This window comes from Diuraphis noxia, unplaced genomic scaffold (genome assembly GCF_037042655.1).
Source record: "Diuraphis noxia isolate RWA-SAM2 unplaced genomic scaffold, SU_Dnox_SAM2 contig0005, whole genome shotgun sequence".
Lineage (NCBI taxonomy): Eukaryota > Metazoa > Arthropoda > Insecta > Hemiptera > Aphididae > Diuraphis > Diuraphis noxia.
Genome location: NW_028301715.1, coordinates 32,343,041 through 32,358,652, shown reverse-complemented (window position 1 = coordinate 32,358,652; position 15,612 = coordinate 32,343,041). Strand labels below are relative to the sequence as shown.

At 21.8% G+C, this 15,612-nt stretch overlaps 1 long non-coding RNA gene across 1 annotated transcript in view; it reads left to right on the top strand.

The window, feature by feature from the left end:
- Positions 1-2,922: 2,922 nt before the first annotated feature.
- Positions 2,923-15,612, top strand: part of LOC149055203 (uncharacterized) — a 55,095-nt gene continuing 42,405 nt past the window's right edge. Inside the window, exons 1-2 of the long non-coding RNA XR_016192112.1 lie at positions 2,923-2,928; positions 4,681-4,687. This is a non-coding gene — a long non-coding RNA (uncharacterized LOC149055203). The remainder of the gene's footprint in view (positions 2,929-4,680; positions 4,688-15,612) is intronic.

The following is a 15,612-nucleotide window of genomic DNA, read 5'->3' as shown; positions in this document are numbered from 1 at the left end:
TACGCAATGCATAAAATGCACGAAGCAACTTAGTCAGTGTTCGGTTGCAGTTGTCAAGTTCTTTTTTCTCATTATTTTTACGCCGCCGCCCACTCGTAGAAAAATGTTTGTAATGAGTAGGTACCTATCATAAATAGTAAACCCTTGTGCCACAGAAAATTCGACATTTATTATTTAATATTTATATTTCACTCGTACATTTTATTATAAACAGAAAGTATTCTGATAACGTTCTTCTCCCACCAAAAAAAAAAATAAATAATATTATGCTTAAAGTAGGTAAACAAATTATTTTAGGAATATTCATGAAATATTGTACATTTCTATTTTCTACTATTTATGAACTTGTGGACTAGTTTGTATGGTTCAGTTTGGCACGCGATCACCACTTATTGTTTTAATGTTATTTACTTATTTACTTATAACTATTATTATCGACGACTGACATATCGAAAAAAACAGTAATCACATTTATTTTAATTAACATTTTTATGTAATAGTCCATAAAAAAATATATTTTAGTAAACATTATGCATGTGGTTCTAATATTTAAACACCATCTTTATCGATAATCAAATAATTAAAATAATTCCGAGGTACCTACCTACTTAATAAGTATATTGTTAAACATAATTGTTATTTAAAGTTATACATTATTTCGGTATAGTTATCACATTTCATTATTTCCGTGAACAAATTGTATACACGGACATCTTTGATATAAAAGTTGTACAATAATATAATCTATGGCGATTGTCAAAGTCGTCGCGGAAGACGCAGTCGATTAAAGATTCTAACATTTCAATTAGATAGCAAAGTAGACATGAACGAAAAACATCCTGCTTTCCGTTTAATCTTTTTTTCATAAATCACATTATTTTTAGACTTCAATTCAGCAGTATCTGATGCGTTTCCATTTCAGCGTCGGAGTGCATGCACGTCGCGGACTATAACAAATCCCAAAATAATTGATATTTAAGGTAAGTTTGTTTAAATACCAATTCTTTTGCGGCTTAATATTATAAAAGAATTGAGGTACACGTTCGTACACTTTTACAATGGTGATGTTTGCAAAGAGTTCTCCACCTATACATTTGAAACTAAAAACTACAATAGGTACTTTAAACATACTTTATATTGTGACTTTTTCAAATATAATAAAATACTCCCTTGAACCCAAAACGTCAGACTTATTATGGCCTTTTACAATTTTTTAAGTAAATGCAATACTGTCATATTTTGATATGTGGCTGTATAGCATACAGAAATTGATTTTCAGGCATACCAAAATATGGCAGTATTGAACTTTAAATTATTAATGAATAATAAAATATTATTTACTGTTAGTTTTTTTGAAATTTGATTAAAATTGATGTGTTATAATTGTACAGGTAATATATTATATAAGGATGAAAATGAATCATTTAATAGTTGTAGGTATCTAATCAATATCTTTAAAAATAATTTACTATAAAACACAAAATAAAAAATAAAATACTACTTGTCTTTAGGAGGTCAATAAGCTTATTTTTATGCATCAAAGTAATAAATAATATGACAAATAAAAAATAATAATATTCTAAACTGATAATGAATATAAAATTATCAACTGCTTTTGAACAACAAGAGTACAACATTATAACACAAAACTATAACATTATGTATGAATTTGAATAATTTATTATTATTTTAATAATATAGGTAATACTTGTTTGAAATACAATGTAAAAAAAAAATTTACTCATTATAATGTTAAATAATAATATTATGCTACCTATAGCTTTGAAAATAAATAAATAATAAGTCTAATTTATTATATTAATTAATCACCATCTTCATAGTTTATTATTTTATTAGTATTTGTTATAAGTATTATGAATTTCAGATATTTTTAAGTTTTTATAAAAATGATGATAAGTATCTGGAATAAGTTTTGCTTTGCGCAATAAAATTAAATCTTTTTTATTTGTAAGATTCCAGGCTTTTCAATGAATACAAATTTCATATGTAATGAATGTTTGATAATTTTATTTTTATTTAAAACTATAATTTCTTTATAATTTGCTTGCCCACAAGTTGTTTAAATTGTTGTAAAAACAATTTATCAGGGAATTATTTTTTAACTTTAATTAATTTAATATCTCTCTATAAAACCATTTGACCGATAGTATTTTTATTAATGTTGTTACAAAAATCTTTACTATGACACCTTGTTCTAGATAAAATGTCATCAAATTCTGATTTTAGACCTTTCTTATGATGTTCCTGAGCTTTTATTTTCTTTCCAGTCCTTGTCTTTAATACTAACAGCAAAATCTTTATTATCTAAATCTTTAAACAGAATACAAACTGTGTTGTAACATAAAGTTCATATAAACACAAGATCAAGACAGGGGCGTCATTTCATGTTTTTTTTCAGGTCTTGAGAAGTTTCAAGCAGGCCATTTGAAATTTCACCAGGACATATAAAAATAGATATACATAAGTATATGTATATTATCCTGCATTCAACTATTTCCATACATTATAGACCGGTTATTAAAATTTGATTTTAATCATATAAATAATTGTGCATTCATGGCTTGTGCATTATTTTAGGCTTCAGCAAGGCGCAGGCCAATTGTAACATTCTAAAAGTAAGGGGTGGAACCTCACACCCTGCCACCCCTCAAATGACGACCCTGTATCAAGATAAAATTATTATTTACCATTAGAGTCAGTTATTTTATCACACTAAGTTTCCATTGGCAACTACTAGCTCAATGAAATTTTGTGAACTCATTTGATTTGTTTGAATGTATCATGTGTGGATTTCAATGATAAATCGTCTAAAAAAATATTATAATAATATAGCTTGTAAAAAATTGCAACTGTGTAGCTGCTAAGTACCTACTTACTGTTCTTGTATTCATGTACTTATCAATGAAGGTGTAGTAATTAACCATCCAATATTACTTTATTTGTAATATTAAATTCTGCATTTTTAATAGCTGTTAATATTTTCATAGAACAATAGGTAACACAATTAAATTAAAATGTATGGTTGATAAGGTTTTGTATGAATTACATTCGGTATTTATTAGGGTGTATAATATTATACAAAATATATATAATAAGCCAACAACTGACATAGATTAATATATTATTACCTATTTATACATTATATTTATAATTCATATTGGTTAAAAGTTAAACCATTTAAAATTAAATTAAATTTTTACAGATTTATAGGTAAACGATTTTATAATTATTTTATATATATATATATATATATTTTTTTTTTTTATTGAGCATAATATTCACATCGACAACAAAGTTCATTAGTTACACTTATTTACAATAATGATATAATATAATATGTAGTCACTGATACAATGGTAAGTTATTTAATTAGGATAAAACATTTTTTTTTTATATAAGATTGAACAATTTTGTTTTTCTTAAAAAATTAATTATGTCTAGGTTTTTTTCATGAATAAGTTATTTTATATTTTATACGTAGGTACCTAATTCAATAATTTATTAAAATTGCATTTATTTTTTATTTTATAAGAATAACCTATGAGAAACTTTGTATTAAAATTTCAATTATTTTGATAGGGCCAAAAAAATTTTATCGACACTTAAAAAAAAAAAATTTCAGTAAAATTGAAAATTTCAGTTGTCTATAAATATCTCAAAAAAAGTTAAAATATTTTGAAAATTAAATCATGTAAAGAAAATTCCAATCTAAATAACTTGTGAAATTTTCAAGTATCTACGACTTATACTTTTTGAATGATAACAAATATTTAAAATCGTTTGAGGATAAATCGTTATCGTTACGCTATTTCGTAAAAATTTAAAATTCAAACGCATTTAAATTTTTTCCTATAATGATGCTTCGAGTTTTCTCTATAGCTACTTGAAGGAAAACTTATGGAATACTTATTGTTGTATTTTTAATCCTATTAGTTATAAACACAAAAGATTTTATGATTTTTCAACTTTAAAATTACTTGCAAATTTTTGCGTTTTCGACAGATTTCGTAAAAATTTGAACTATAAAAGCTTATAAAAAAAAAATTGTGCCTATGTATTCTTATAACTTTTTAATCACTTTAATGATAAATTGAAAATTTCAGTTGTCTGTAAATAACTCAAAAAAAGTAAAAAATTATTGAAAATTAAACTGTATATCACTAACATAAACATTTGGTGAAAATTTCAAGTATTTACAGTGATTATTTTTTGAATTACAACCATATAAGAAATCGATTTGGTCGAAAACTGGTTTTACGTAAAAATTCTCGTTTTTCTGTCACTTTTTTTTTGTTTTTCTCGATTTTTTTGAAAACTGTTGGAAAATGTTTACTTTTGACCTCTATAATGCACCAAGGATATTCACTTTTACATCGGAAACCACCCTCAAAGTTAGAAATTGAAGCATTATTTTGAATAGTTATGCTGTACACAGACACAAAAAAAAACACACACACACATCATTGTAAAATCAATATACATTCATCACATCGTTCAGAATCTAAAATGAATAGGTCAGAATATTGTTGAATATTTTATTGAAATTTCAGAGATGGTATTCGTCAGTGAAGATTTGCCAACTAAATATCATATTCGTTGTGAAGCCTGTGTGAAATGTATTAACAATGTTTCGAAGATGAAGTTCTATAGTAGATTCAGATATTGGGTAAGTGATTTTCTATTTTTCAGTAGGTTTATTTTTATTTTATTAATTTATTAATTGATCAGGGGATAGATTACTTGCAATTTTTAAATTATTCATTTCTAACCACTGGTATAACACTATTCAAGTTATCAATAAAATCGTGATAAAAATTAGGAAATTGATCAGGTATAATAATTAAAATTTTTTTTTAAATATTTTCCTCAATGATATTTAAATATTTTTCCAATTATCAGGTACGATGACCTGTAGGTACTATAGGGACTGGGAGTGTGAGAGTGGGGGCATAGAAGGATAAAGAGATAGGGGGGGGGAGAGAGAGAGAGAGAGAGAGAGAGAGAGAGAGAGAGATAGTGAGAAGTAGTGTAGAGAGATGGTAGAGAAGCAGAAGAAAAATCGAGAGAAAAAGGGTAAGAAAGAAAAGGAGGGATAGTAAGAGAGATAGATAGTGTGAGGTAAGGTTAGATTAGGTTAGGTTAGGTAAGGTAGGTACTATAGTGACTTGTAAAGAGAGGGTGAGAGAAGGATAGTGTGAGAGGGAGTGAGAGGTAGATAGGATGAAGGATAAGGAGATAAAGTGAATGAGAGGGTGCAAGTGTGAGAAAAACGGGTAGAGGGGAATGTCAGACGAGTGAGTGTGAAAGAGATAGGTGAGGGGGATGGTGTGAAAGTGATAGGGTGAGAGAGAGGTAGAGTCAAAGGGAGATGATAAGGTTAGGTGGGAGAACAGAACAAAAAGCGAGAGAGAATTGTGAGAGGTTGTGAGAGACATTGAGATAGGTGAAGGGGAGGGCGTGATAGGGATAGGAAGAAAGAGGGGTAATGGCAGAGAGAGAGGATTAGGTTAGGTGGGGGGAAGGGGGATAGTTAGGTAGAATAGTTATGTTAACAATTCTGAATATGTAGGAAAGGATCTTAAATTGCAAAGGTCACTCGACCCTTTGAGTGATACTACCAGGTTAGGTAAGGTTTACAACCTTCGACTATGGGATAGAATAAAAAGAGAAGGTTGGTTAGGCCGATTAAGAGGATGTCAGTGGAATTTTTTTTCTCCGACTCATGCGCAATATATCAAATTTTTTGTTCACAATAATCTTAATAATTTCTAAAATTAGAGAAAAATGAATGGTTAGATTTTTATCTAGGGCATATCATAGGCTTATTATACTTTAATTATTAAGTGAGTTATGAGTATTTTAAAGTATTCATAGCTCGCTTAAAATATAGCCATAAGATGCTCTAGATATTAATAATGAGTATCTTAAAATTTTAAAAGAGGCCATTTCACTCTAATTTTAGAAATTATTATGATTATAGTGAACATAATATTTGCTATGTTGTGCGTGGATCAGAGAGAAAATAAAGAAATGCACTGACATCCTCTTAAGTGTTATCAAGTCAAAAAAGCTCTTGATTGTTTACATTATTATAAGTCTTGTAAAAAGTATGACTTTGTCTTTACATATTTTGTTAAAATCAATCAAATTAATATTATCTTTAAAATAACAAATTTCATTTTTATACATGAATTTGCTATTTCGTTAAATATATTATAGTTATTAGTCTAATTATGAAAAGTTATAAGGCGCATGATTGGAAGTAAAAGTTATAATTAATATAAAACTGTAGAGCTAGGACTTTTATGTACTTATTAATAATTCATTAAATATACCCAGTTTAATATGCCTTAAAAAAAATTACATTCTTTTATTACACTATAAAAATCACTTAATTAAATATTTTATGCATTTATCATATGTTTATATATATATATATCGTGTGTCCCACAAAATAGGGTAGGTACACTTTATCACTCATTACCCTTTAATTATACCCTGTAATCAATCATAAATTCCTATATGACTTAAAATTCTTTTAACTCAAATATTTTAGTGGTATCCATACAACTTGGTATTGTTGTTTTTGTGGTTGGAGTAGACTTCCACTTTTTGTTTCCCATGAGTATTTTTTTCATTTAATTTGTGCCCTTTTTTTACTATTTGTGGAATTTCATTCCTTATTTTGTTTAGTTCCTTTAATAATTTTTATATGTTGTAACACATGCTTTTTATGGTATTAGTATATCATCTATTGGAAAATAAGGTTCAAAATCATGCATTAGAAAAAAAAAATGCTATAATTGGTATAATATGTTGTGCATTGTTGATAATATAATATTTTATTTATTATCACAAAATTTCGTGATTTTCTTAATATATTTTTATTTACATTTTCATAGGGTTCATTAATCGCTTTTGTTGTAAATGCTAAATTGATCTTTGGAATTTGATGGATTTATGTCGTACATTTGTCCCTAATTAAGTGATTTGTCGATTCCAATGTTTTTATCGTTTTAATCGTTTGTATTTATGTTATTGTATTATTCAGATACTCTGTTATCTTTACCATTTTTATGTGATATATCCAATGTGAAATCTTATAGTTCGATATTATTTTTGAAAAACAAACATTTGTTTGATATTATTAAAAAATTCATTTTGCCCATGATTATGAACACTTATGTTAAATAAATTTTATTGTTTGTTTCAGTTATTTGATCATTGTTGTTATCTCTGGACATTAATTTTTTTATCATTATTTTTTTTCTTTTGTATTTGAATCAGAATTATTTGTTAAAAGTTGGCTATGAATTATATTTCTGATAATCTGCTATGGATTATGTTTTATTTATTATCAGTCACCGTTTGGACTATAACTTTAATTGTATTTAAATCTAAACATCTCTGTGTTTAATTATTTTATAAAAAATGTGTTTATCTTCTTTGGATCATATTTTATTTATTATAATTCAACACTTTGACTATAATTTTAATTTTATTTGATATTATATTAATATGTTTATTTGATCTTTATTTATTATTAGTCATCATTTGGACTATAATAAAGTTATAAGATATTTTTATTTTATTTGAATCTAAACATCTCTATATTTAATTCTTTTTTTTAAATTGTATTAATCTTCTTTGGATTATATTTTATTTATTATTAGTCATCATTTGGACTATAATATAGTTATAATATATTTTTATTTTATTTGAATCTAAACATCTCTGTGTTTAATTCTTATATAAAAAATATGTTAATATTTGGATTATATTTTATTTATTATTAGTCATCATTTGGACTATAATATAGTTATAATATATTTTTATTTTATTTGAATTTAAACATCTCTGTGTTTATTTCTTTTTTAAAAAATATGTTAATATTTGGATTATATTTTATTTATTATTAGTCATCATTTGGACTATATTATAGTTATGATATATTTTTATTTTATTTGAATCTAAACATCTCTGTGTTTAATTCTTTAATAAAAAATATGTTAATATTTGGATTATATTTTATTTATTATTAGTCATCATTTGGACTATAATATAGTTATAATATATTTTTATTTTATTTGAATCTAAACATATCTGTGTTTAATTCATTTATAGAAAATATTTTAATTTTCTTTGGATTATATTTTATTTATTATTAGTCGTCGTTTGGACTATAATTTTAATTTTATTTGAATCTTAACAACTCAGTGTTTAAATCTTTTATATAAAATGTGTTAAAGATTTCTGGATTTTATTTTCTTCATTATTAATCATCATTTGGACTATAATTTTAATTTTCTTTGAATCTGAATTACTTTGTATTTAATTCTTTTATAATAAATTTACTAATCTTCTTTGGATTATATTTCATTTATTATTAGTCATCGTTTGGACTATAACATTAATTTTATTTTATTCTAAACATCTCTGTGTTTAATTGTTTAATATACAATGTATTAATCTTCTTTAGATTATATTTTATTTATTTTTAGTTATTGGATTATAATTTTAAATTGATTTGAATCCTAACAACTCAGTGTTTAAATCTTTTGTAAAAAATGTGTTAAACATTTCTGGATTTTATTTTATTTATTATTAGTCATCGTTTGGACTAAAATTTTAATTTTATTTGAATCTAAACATCTCTGTGTTTAATTCTTTTACAAAAAATGTTTTAATCTTCTTTGGATTATATTTTATTTATTAGTAGTCGTCGTTTGGACTATAATTTTAGTTTTATTTGAATCTTAACAACTATGACGTGTTTAATTAATTTATAAGAAATGTGTTAAACATTTCTGGATTATATTTTATTTATTATTAGTCATCTTTAGACTATAACTTTAATTTTATTTGAATCTAAACATCTCTATATTTAATTCTTTTTTTTAAATTGTATTAATCTTCTTTGGATTATATTTTATTTATTATTAGTCATCATTTGGACTATAATATAGTTATAATATATTTTTATTTTATTTGAATCTAAACATCTCTGTGTTTAATTCTTATATAAAAAATATTTTAATTTTCTTTGGATTATATTTTATTTATTATTAGTCGTCGTTTGGACTATATTATAGTTATGATATATTTTTATTTTATTTGAATCTAAACATCTCTGTGTTTAATTCTTTAATAAAAAATATGTTAATATTTGGATTATATTTTATTTATTATTAGTCATCATTTGGACTATATTATACCTAGTTATAATATATTTTTATTTTATTTGAATCTAAACATCTCTGTGTTTAATTAATTTATAAAAAATATTTTATTTTTTTTTTAATTATATTTTATTTATTATTAGTCATCATTTGGACTATAATATAGTTATAATATATTTTTATTTCATTTGAATCTAAACATCTCTGTGTTTAATTCTTTAATAAAAAATATGTTAATATTTGGATTATATTTTATTTATTATTAGTCATCATTTGGACTATATTGTAGTTATAATATATTTTTATTTTATTTGAATCTAAACATCTCTGTGTTTAATTCATTTATAAAAAATATTTTAATTTTCTTTGGATTATATTTTATTTATTATTAGTCGTCGTTTGGACTATAATTTTAATTTTATTTGAATCTTAACAACTCAGTGTTTAAATCTTTTATATAAAATGTGTTAAAGATTTCTGGATTTTATTTTCTTCATTATTAATCATCGTTTGGACTATAATTTTAATTTTCTTTGAATCTTAATTACTTTGTATTTAATTCTTTTATAATAAATTTACTAATCTTCTTTGGATTATATTTCATTTATTATTAGTCATCGTTTGGACTATAACATTAATTTTATTTTATTCTAAACATCTCTGTGTTTAATTGTTTAATATACAATGTATTAATCTTCTTTAGATTATATTTTATTTATTTTTAGTTATTGGATTATAATTTTAAATTGATTTGAATCCTAACAACTCAGTGTTTAAATCTTTTGTAAAAAATGTGTTAAACATTTCTGGATTTTATTTTATTTATTATTAGTCATCGTTTGGACTAAATTTTAATTTTATTTGAATCTAAACATCTCTGTGTTTAATTCTTTTACAAAAAATGTTTTAATCTTCTTTGGATTATATTTTATTTATTAGTAGTCGTCGTTTGGACTATAATTTTAGTTTTATTTGAATCTTAACAACTATGACGTGTTTAATTAATTTATAAGAAATGTGTTAAACATTTCTGGATTATATTTTATTTATTATTAGTCATCTTTAGACTATAACTTTAATTTTATTTGAATCTAAACATCTCTATATTTAATTCTTTTTTTTAAATTGTATTAATCTTCTTTGGATTATATTTTATTTATTATTAGTCATCATTTGGACTATAATATAGTTATAATATATTTTTATTTTATTTGAATCTAAACATCTCTGTGTTTAATTCTTATATAAAAAATATGTTAATATTTGGATTATATTTTATTTATTATTAGTCATCATTTGGACTATATTATACCTAGTTATAATATATTTTTATTTTATTTGAATCTAAACATCTCTGTGTTTAATTAATTTATAAAAAATATTTTATTTTTTTTTGAACTATATTTTATTTATTATTAGTCATCATTTGGACTATAATATAGTTATAATATATTTTTATTTCATTTGAATCTAAACATCTCTATGTTTAATTCTTTAATAAAAAATATGTTAATATTTGGATTATATTTTATTTATTATTAGTCATCATTTGGACTATATTATACCTAGTTATAATATATTTTTATTTTATTTGAATCTAAACATCTCTGTGTTTAATTAATTTATAAAAAATATTTTATTTTTTTTTTAATTATATTTTATTTATTATTAGTCATCATTTGGACTATAATATAGTTATAATATATTTTTATTTCATTTGAATCTAAACATCTCTGTGTTTAATTCTTTAATAAAAAATATGTTAATATTTGGATTATATTTTATTTATTATTAGTCATCATTTGGACTATATTGTAGTTATAATATATTTTTATTTTATTTGAATCTAAACATCTCTGTGTTTAATTCATTTATAAAAAATATTTTAATTTTCTTTGGATTATATTTTATTTATTATTAGTCGTCGTTTGGACTATAATTTTAATTTTATTTGAATCTTAACAACTCAGTGTTTAAATCTTTTATATAAAATGTGTTAAAGATTTCTGGATTTTATTTTCTTCATTATTAATCATCGTTTGGACTATAATTTTAATTTTCTTTGAATCTTAATTACTTTGTATTTAATTCTTTTATAATAAATTTACTAATCTTCTTTGGATTATATTTCATTTATTATTAGTCATCGTTTGGACTATAACATTAATTTTATTTTATTCTAAACATCTCTGTGTTTAATTGTTTAATATACAATGTATTAATCTTCTTTAGATTATATTTTATTTATTTTTAGTTATTGGATTATAATTTTAAATTGATTTGAATCCTAACAACTCAGTGTTTAAATCTTTTGTAAAAAATGTGTTAAACATTTCTGGATTTTATTTTATTTATTATTAGTCATCGTTTGGACTAAATTTTAATTTTATTTGAATCTAAACATCTCTGTGTTTAATTCTTTTACAAAAAATGTTTTAATCTTCTTTGGATTATATTTTATTTATTAGTAGTCGTCGTTTGGACTATAATTTTAGTTTTATTTGAATCTTAACAACTATGACGTGTTTAATTAATTTATAAGAAATGTGTTAAACATTTCTGGATTATATTTTATTTATTATTAGTCATCTTTAGACTATAACTTTAATTTTATTTGAATCTAAACATCTCTATATTTAATTCTTTTTTTTAAATTGTATTAATCTTCTTTGGATTATATTTTATTTATTATTAGTCATCATTTGGACTATAATATAGTTATAATATATTTTTATTTTATTTGAATCTAAACATCTCTGTGTTTAATTCTTATATAAAAAATATGTTAATATTTGGATTATATTTTATTTATTATTAGTCATCATTTGGACTATATTATACCTAGTTATAATATATTTTTATTTTATTTGAATCTAAACATCTCTGTGTTTAATTAATTTATAAAAAATATTTTATTTTTTTTTGAACTATATTTTATTTATTATTAGTCATCATTTGGACTATAATATAGTTATAATATATTTTTATTTCATTTGAATCTAAACATCTCTATGTTTAATTCTTTAATAAAAAATATGTTAATATTTGGATTATATTTTATTTATTATTAGTCATCATTTGGACTATATTATATTTATAATATATTTTTATTTTATTTGAATCTAAACATCTCTGTGTTTAATTCATTTATAAAAAATATTTTAATTTTCTTTGGATTATATTTTATTTATTATTAGTCGTCGTTTGGACTATATTATAGTTATGATATATTTTTATTTTATTTGAATCTAAACATCTCTGTGTTTAATTCTTTAATAAAAAATATGTTAATATTTGGATTATATTTTATTTATTATTAGTCATCATTTGGACTATATTATACCTAGTTATAATATATTTTTATTTTATTTGAATCTAAACATCTCTGTGTTTAATTAATTTATAAAAAATATTTTATTTTTTTTTTAATTATATTTTATTTATTATTAGTCATCATTTGGACTATAATATAGTTATAATATATTTTTATTTCATTTGAATCTAAACATCTCTGTGTTTAATTCTTTAATAAAAAATATGTTAATATTTGGATTATATTTTATTTATTATTAGTCATCATTTGGACTATATTGTAGTTATAATATATTTTTATTTTATTTGAATCTAAACATCTCTGTGTTTAATTCATTTATAAAAAATATTTTAATTTTCTTTGGATTATATTTTATTTATTATTAGTCGTCGTTTGGACTATAATTTTAATTTTATTTGAATCTTAACAACTCAGTGTTTAAATCTTTTATATAAAATGTGTTAAAGATTTCTGGATTTTATTTTCTTCATTATTAATCATCGTTTGGACTATAATTTTAATTTTCTTTGAATCTTAATTACTTTGTATTTAATTCTTTTATAATAAATTTACTAATCTTCTTTGGATTATATTTCATTTATTATTAGTCATCGTTTGGACTATAACATTAATTTTATTTAATTCTAAACATCTCTGTGTTTAATTCTTTAATATACAATTGTATTAATCTTCTTTAGATTATATTTTATTTATTTTTAGTTATTGGATTATAATTTTAAATTGATTTGAATCCTAACAACTCAGTGTTTAAATCTTTTGTAAAAAATGTGTTAAACATTTATGGATTTTATTTTATTGAATATTAGTCATCGTTGGACTACAATTTTAATTTTATTTGAATCTACACATCTCTGTGTTTAATTCTTTTATAAAAAATGTTTAAATTCTTCTTTGGAATATATTTTATTTATTTTATTTGTCATAGTATGGACTATATATTTTAATTTTCTTTGAATCTTAACAACTGTGTGTAGTGTGTTTAATTATTTTATAAAAAATGTATTAATCTTCTTTGGATTATATTTTATTTATTTTAAGTCATTATTTGGACTATATATTTTAATTTTATTTGAATCTAAACATCTCTGTGTTTAATTCATTTATAAAAAATATTTTAATTTTTTTTGGATTATGTTTTATTTATAATTAGTCATCATTTGGACTATAATATAGTTATAATATATTTTTATTTTATTTGAATCTAAACATCTCTGTGTTTAATTCTTTAATAAAAAATATGTGAATATTTGGATTATATTTTATTTATTATTAGTCATCATTTGGACTATAATATAGTTATAATATATTTTTATTTTATTTGAATCTAAACATCTCTGTGTTTAATTCATTTATAGAAAATATTTTAATTTTCTTTGGATTATATTTTAATTTTTATTAGTCGTCGTTTGGACTATAATTTTAATTTTATTTGAATCTTAACAACTCAGTGTTTAAATCTTTTGTAAAAAATGTGTTAAACATTTCTGGATTTTATTTTATTTATTATTAGTCATCATTTGGACTACAATTTTAATTTTATTTGAATCTAAACATCTCTGTGTTTAATTCTTTTACAAAAAATGTTTTAATCTTCTTTGGATTATATTTTATTTATTATTAGTCATCATTTGGACTATAATTTTAAATTTATTTGAATCCTAATAACTATGTGTTTAATTCTTTTATAAAAAATGTATTAATCTTTTTTGGATTATATTTTATTTATTATTAGTCATTGGATTATAATTTCAAATTTATTTGAATCCTATCAACTCTGTGTTTAATTATATTATATAAAACGTGTTAAACATTTCTGGATTATATTTTATTTATAATTATTCAACGTTTAGACTATAATTTTAAATTTATTTGAATCTTAACAACTCTGTGTTTAATTCTTCGTTTAAAATATTATTTTTGAAAATAATCTGATCAGGGTTATTTTAGTGAAATATATATGTTCATTTAAATCTTTTATGAATAACAGTCACATTTTTTTGGACGCCACTTTGTGATGAATTAAATCCTTACATTTTAATAATATGTTAATTTGTATGCTATATTTTGATATTTTGATTGATAATAATCGAAAGGTTTTTGAATGTCGGTTTTCTTTATCCTACATTTTATTATTAATTAAAGCATATATTTTTTATGATTGAATAGGAACGTGAGTATAGATATATAAAATTCAGTTAATTTATGTTAAACCTGAGTCTGTGTTTCTTTATTAATTTGTCATTAATGATAATTTTGTTGTTGAAGTTGTATGAATATTGTATATTATGTATGTTAATATAATTTCTTGCCTGTTCATAAGTGACTAAATTGGTTAAATATTTTTATTTTTATTTAAATCTGATAAAAATTATAGTTATAATTGTTAAGTATAACGATGTTGATTACAAATTATGTTTTTTGATTACCTAAATAGTTTTTTTGTTAATAAAAGTATAGTTGATTAAATCATTTTTTGTAGATGATTTAAATGGTGATTATTTATATTTTATTTATACTTCTTAGTTTTTGATTTGATCTCCAGTAAATTTGGTTTTTTTTATAGTGTATAATGGCATTATTTATTTTGTAAATTATTGAAAATTAAATTTTTTTGTTTTGTAACCCGACATACTAGGTTGGTATGATCAGATGAGCCCTTCTTTGTATGAGAATTTCATGATATCCATAAATGATATTTAAAATAGGGATTTGCATTTAATAAGATAGAAGAAATAGATGACTTAAAAGAATTTTAAGTGATATAGGAATTTATGATTGATTTGTCTAGTTTGAAGTCCAACAAACAGAATTGAAAGATATTTACAGGTTAATGAGCAATAAAGTGTACCCTGTTATTTGAGACACATGATATATTGTATAAATTAAAAAAAAAAATTAAAAAGCTAGTAAAAATTTCATTTTTCTTTCATTTAATATAATTTTATTTTGATCCATAAAAATATTACCTAAGTGCTTGAATTTCAATAAACTATCAAAAGATGCACTAAAAACATTTAGAATTTTATCACATAAGTTTTTAAATATGCTGTGTACTGTTGCTAACCTAGAAATAAGCAT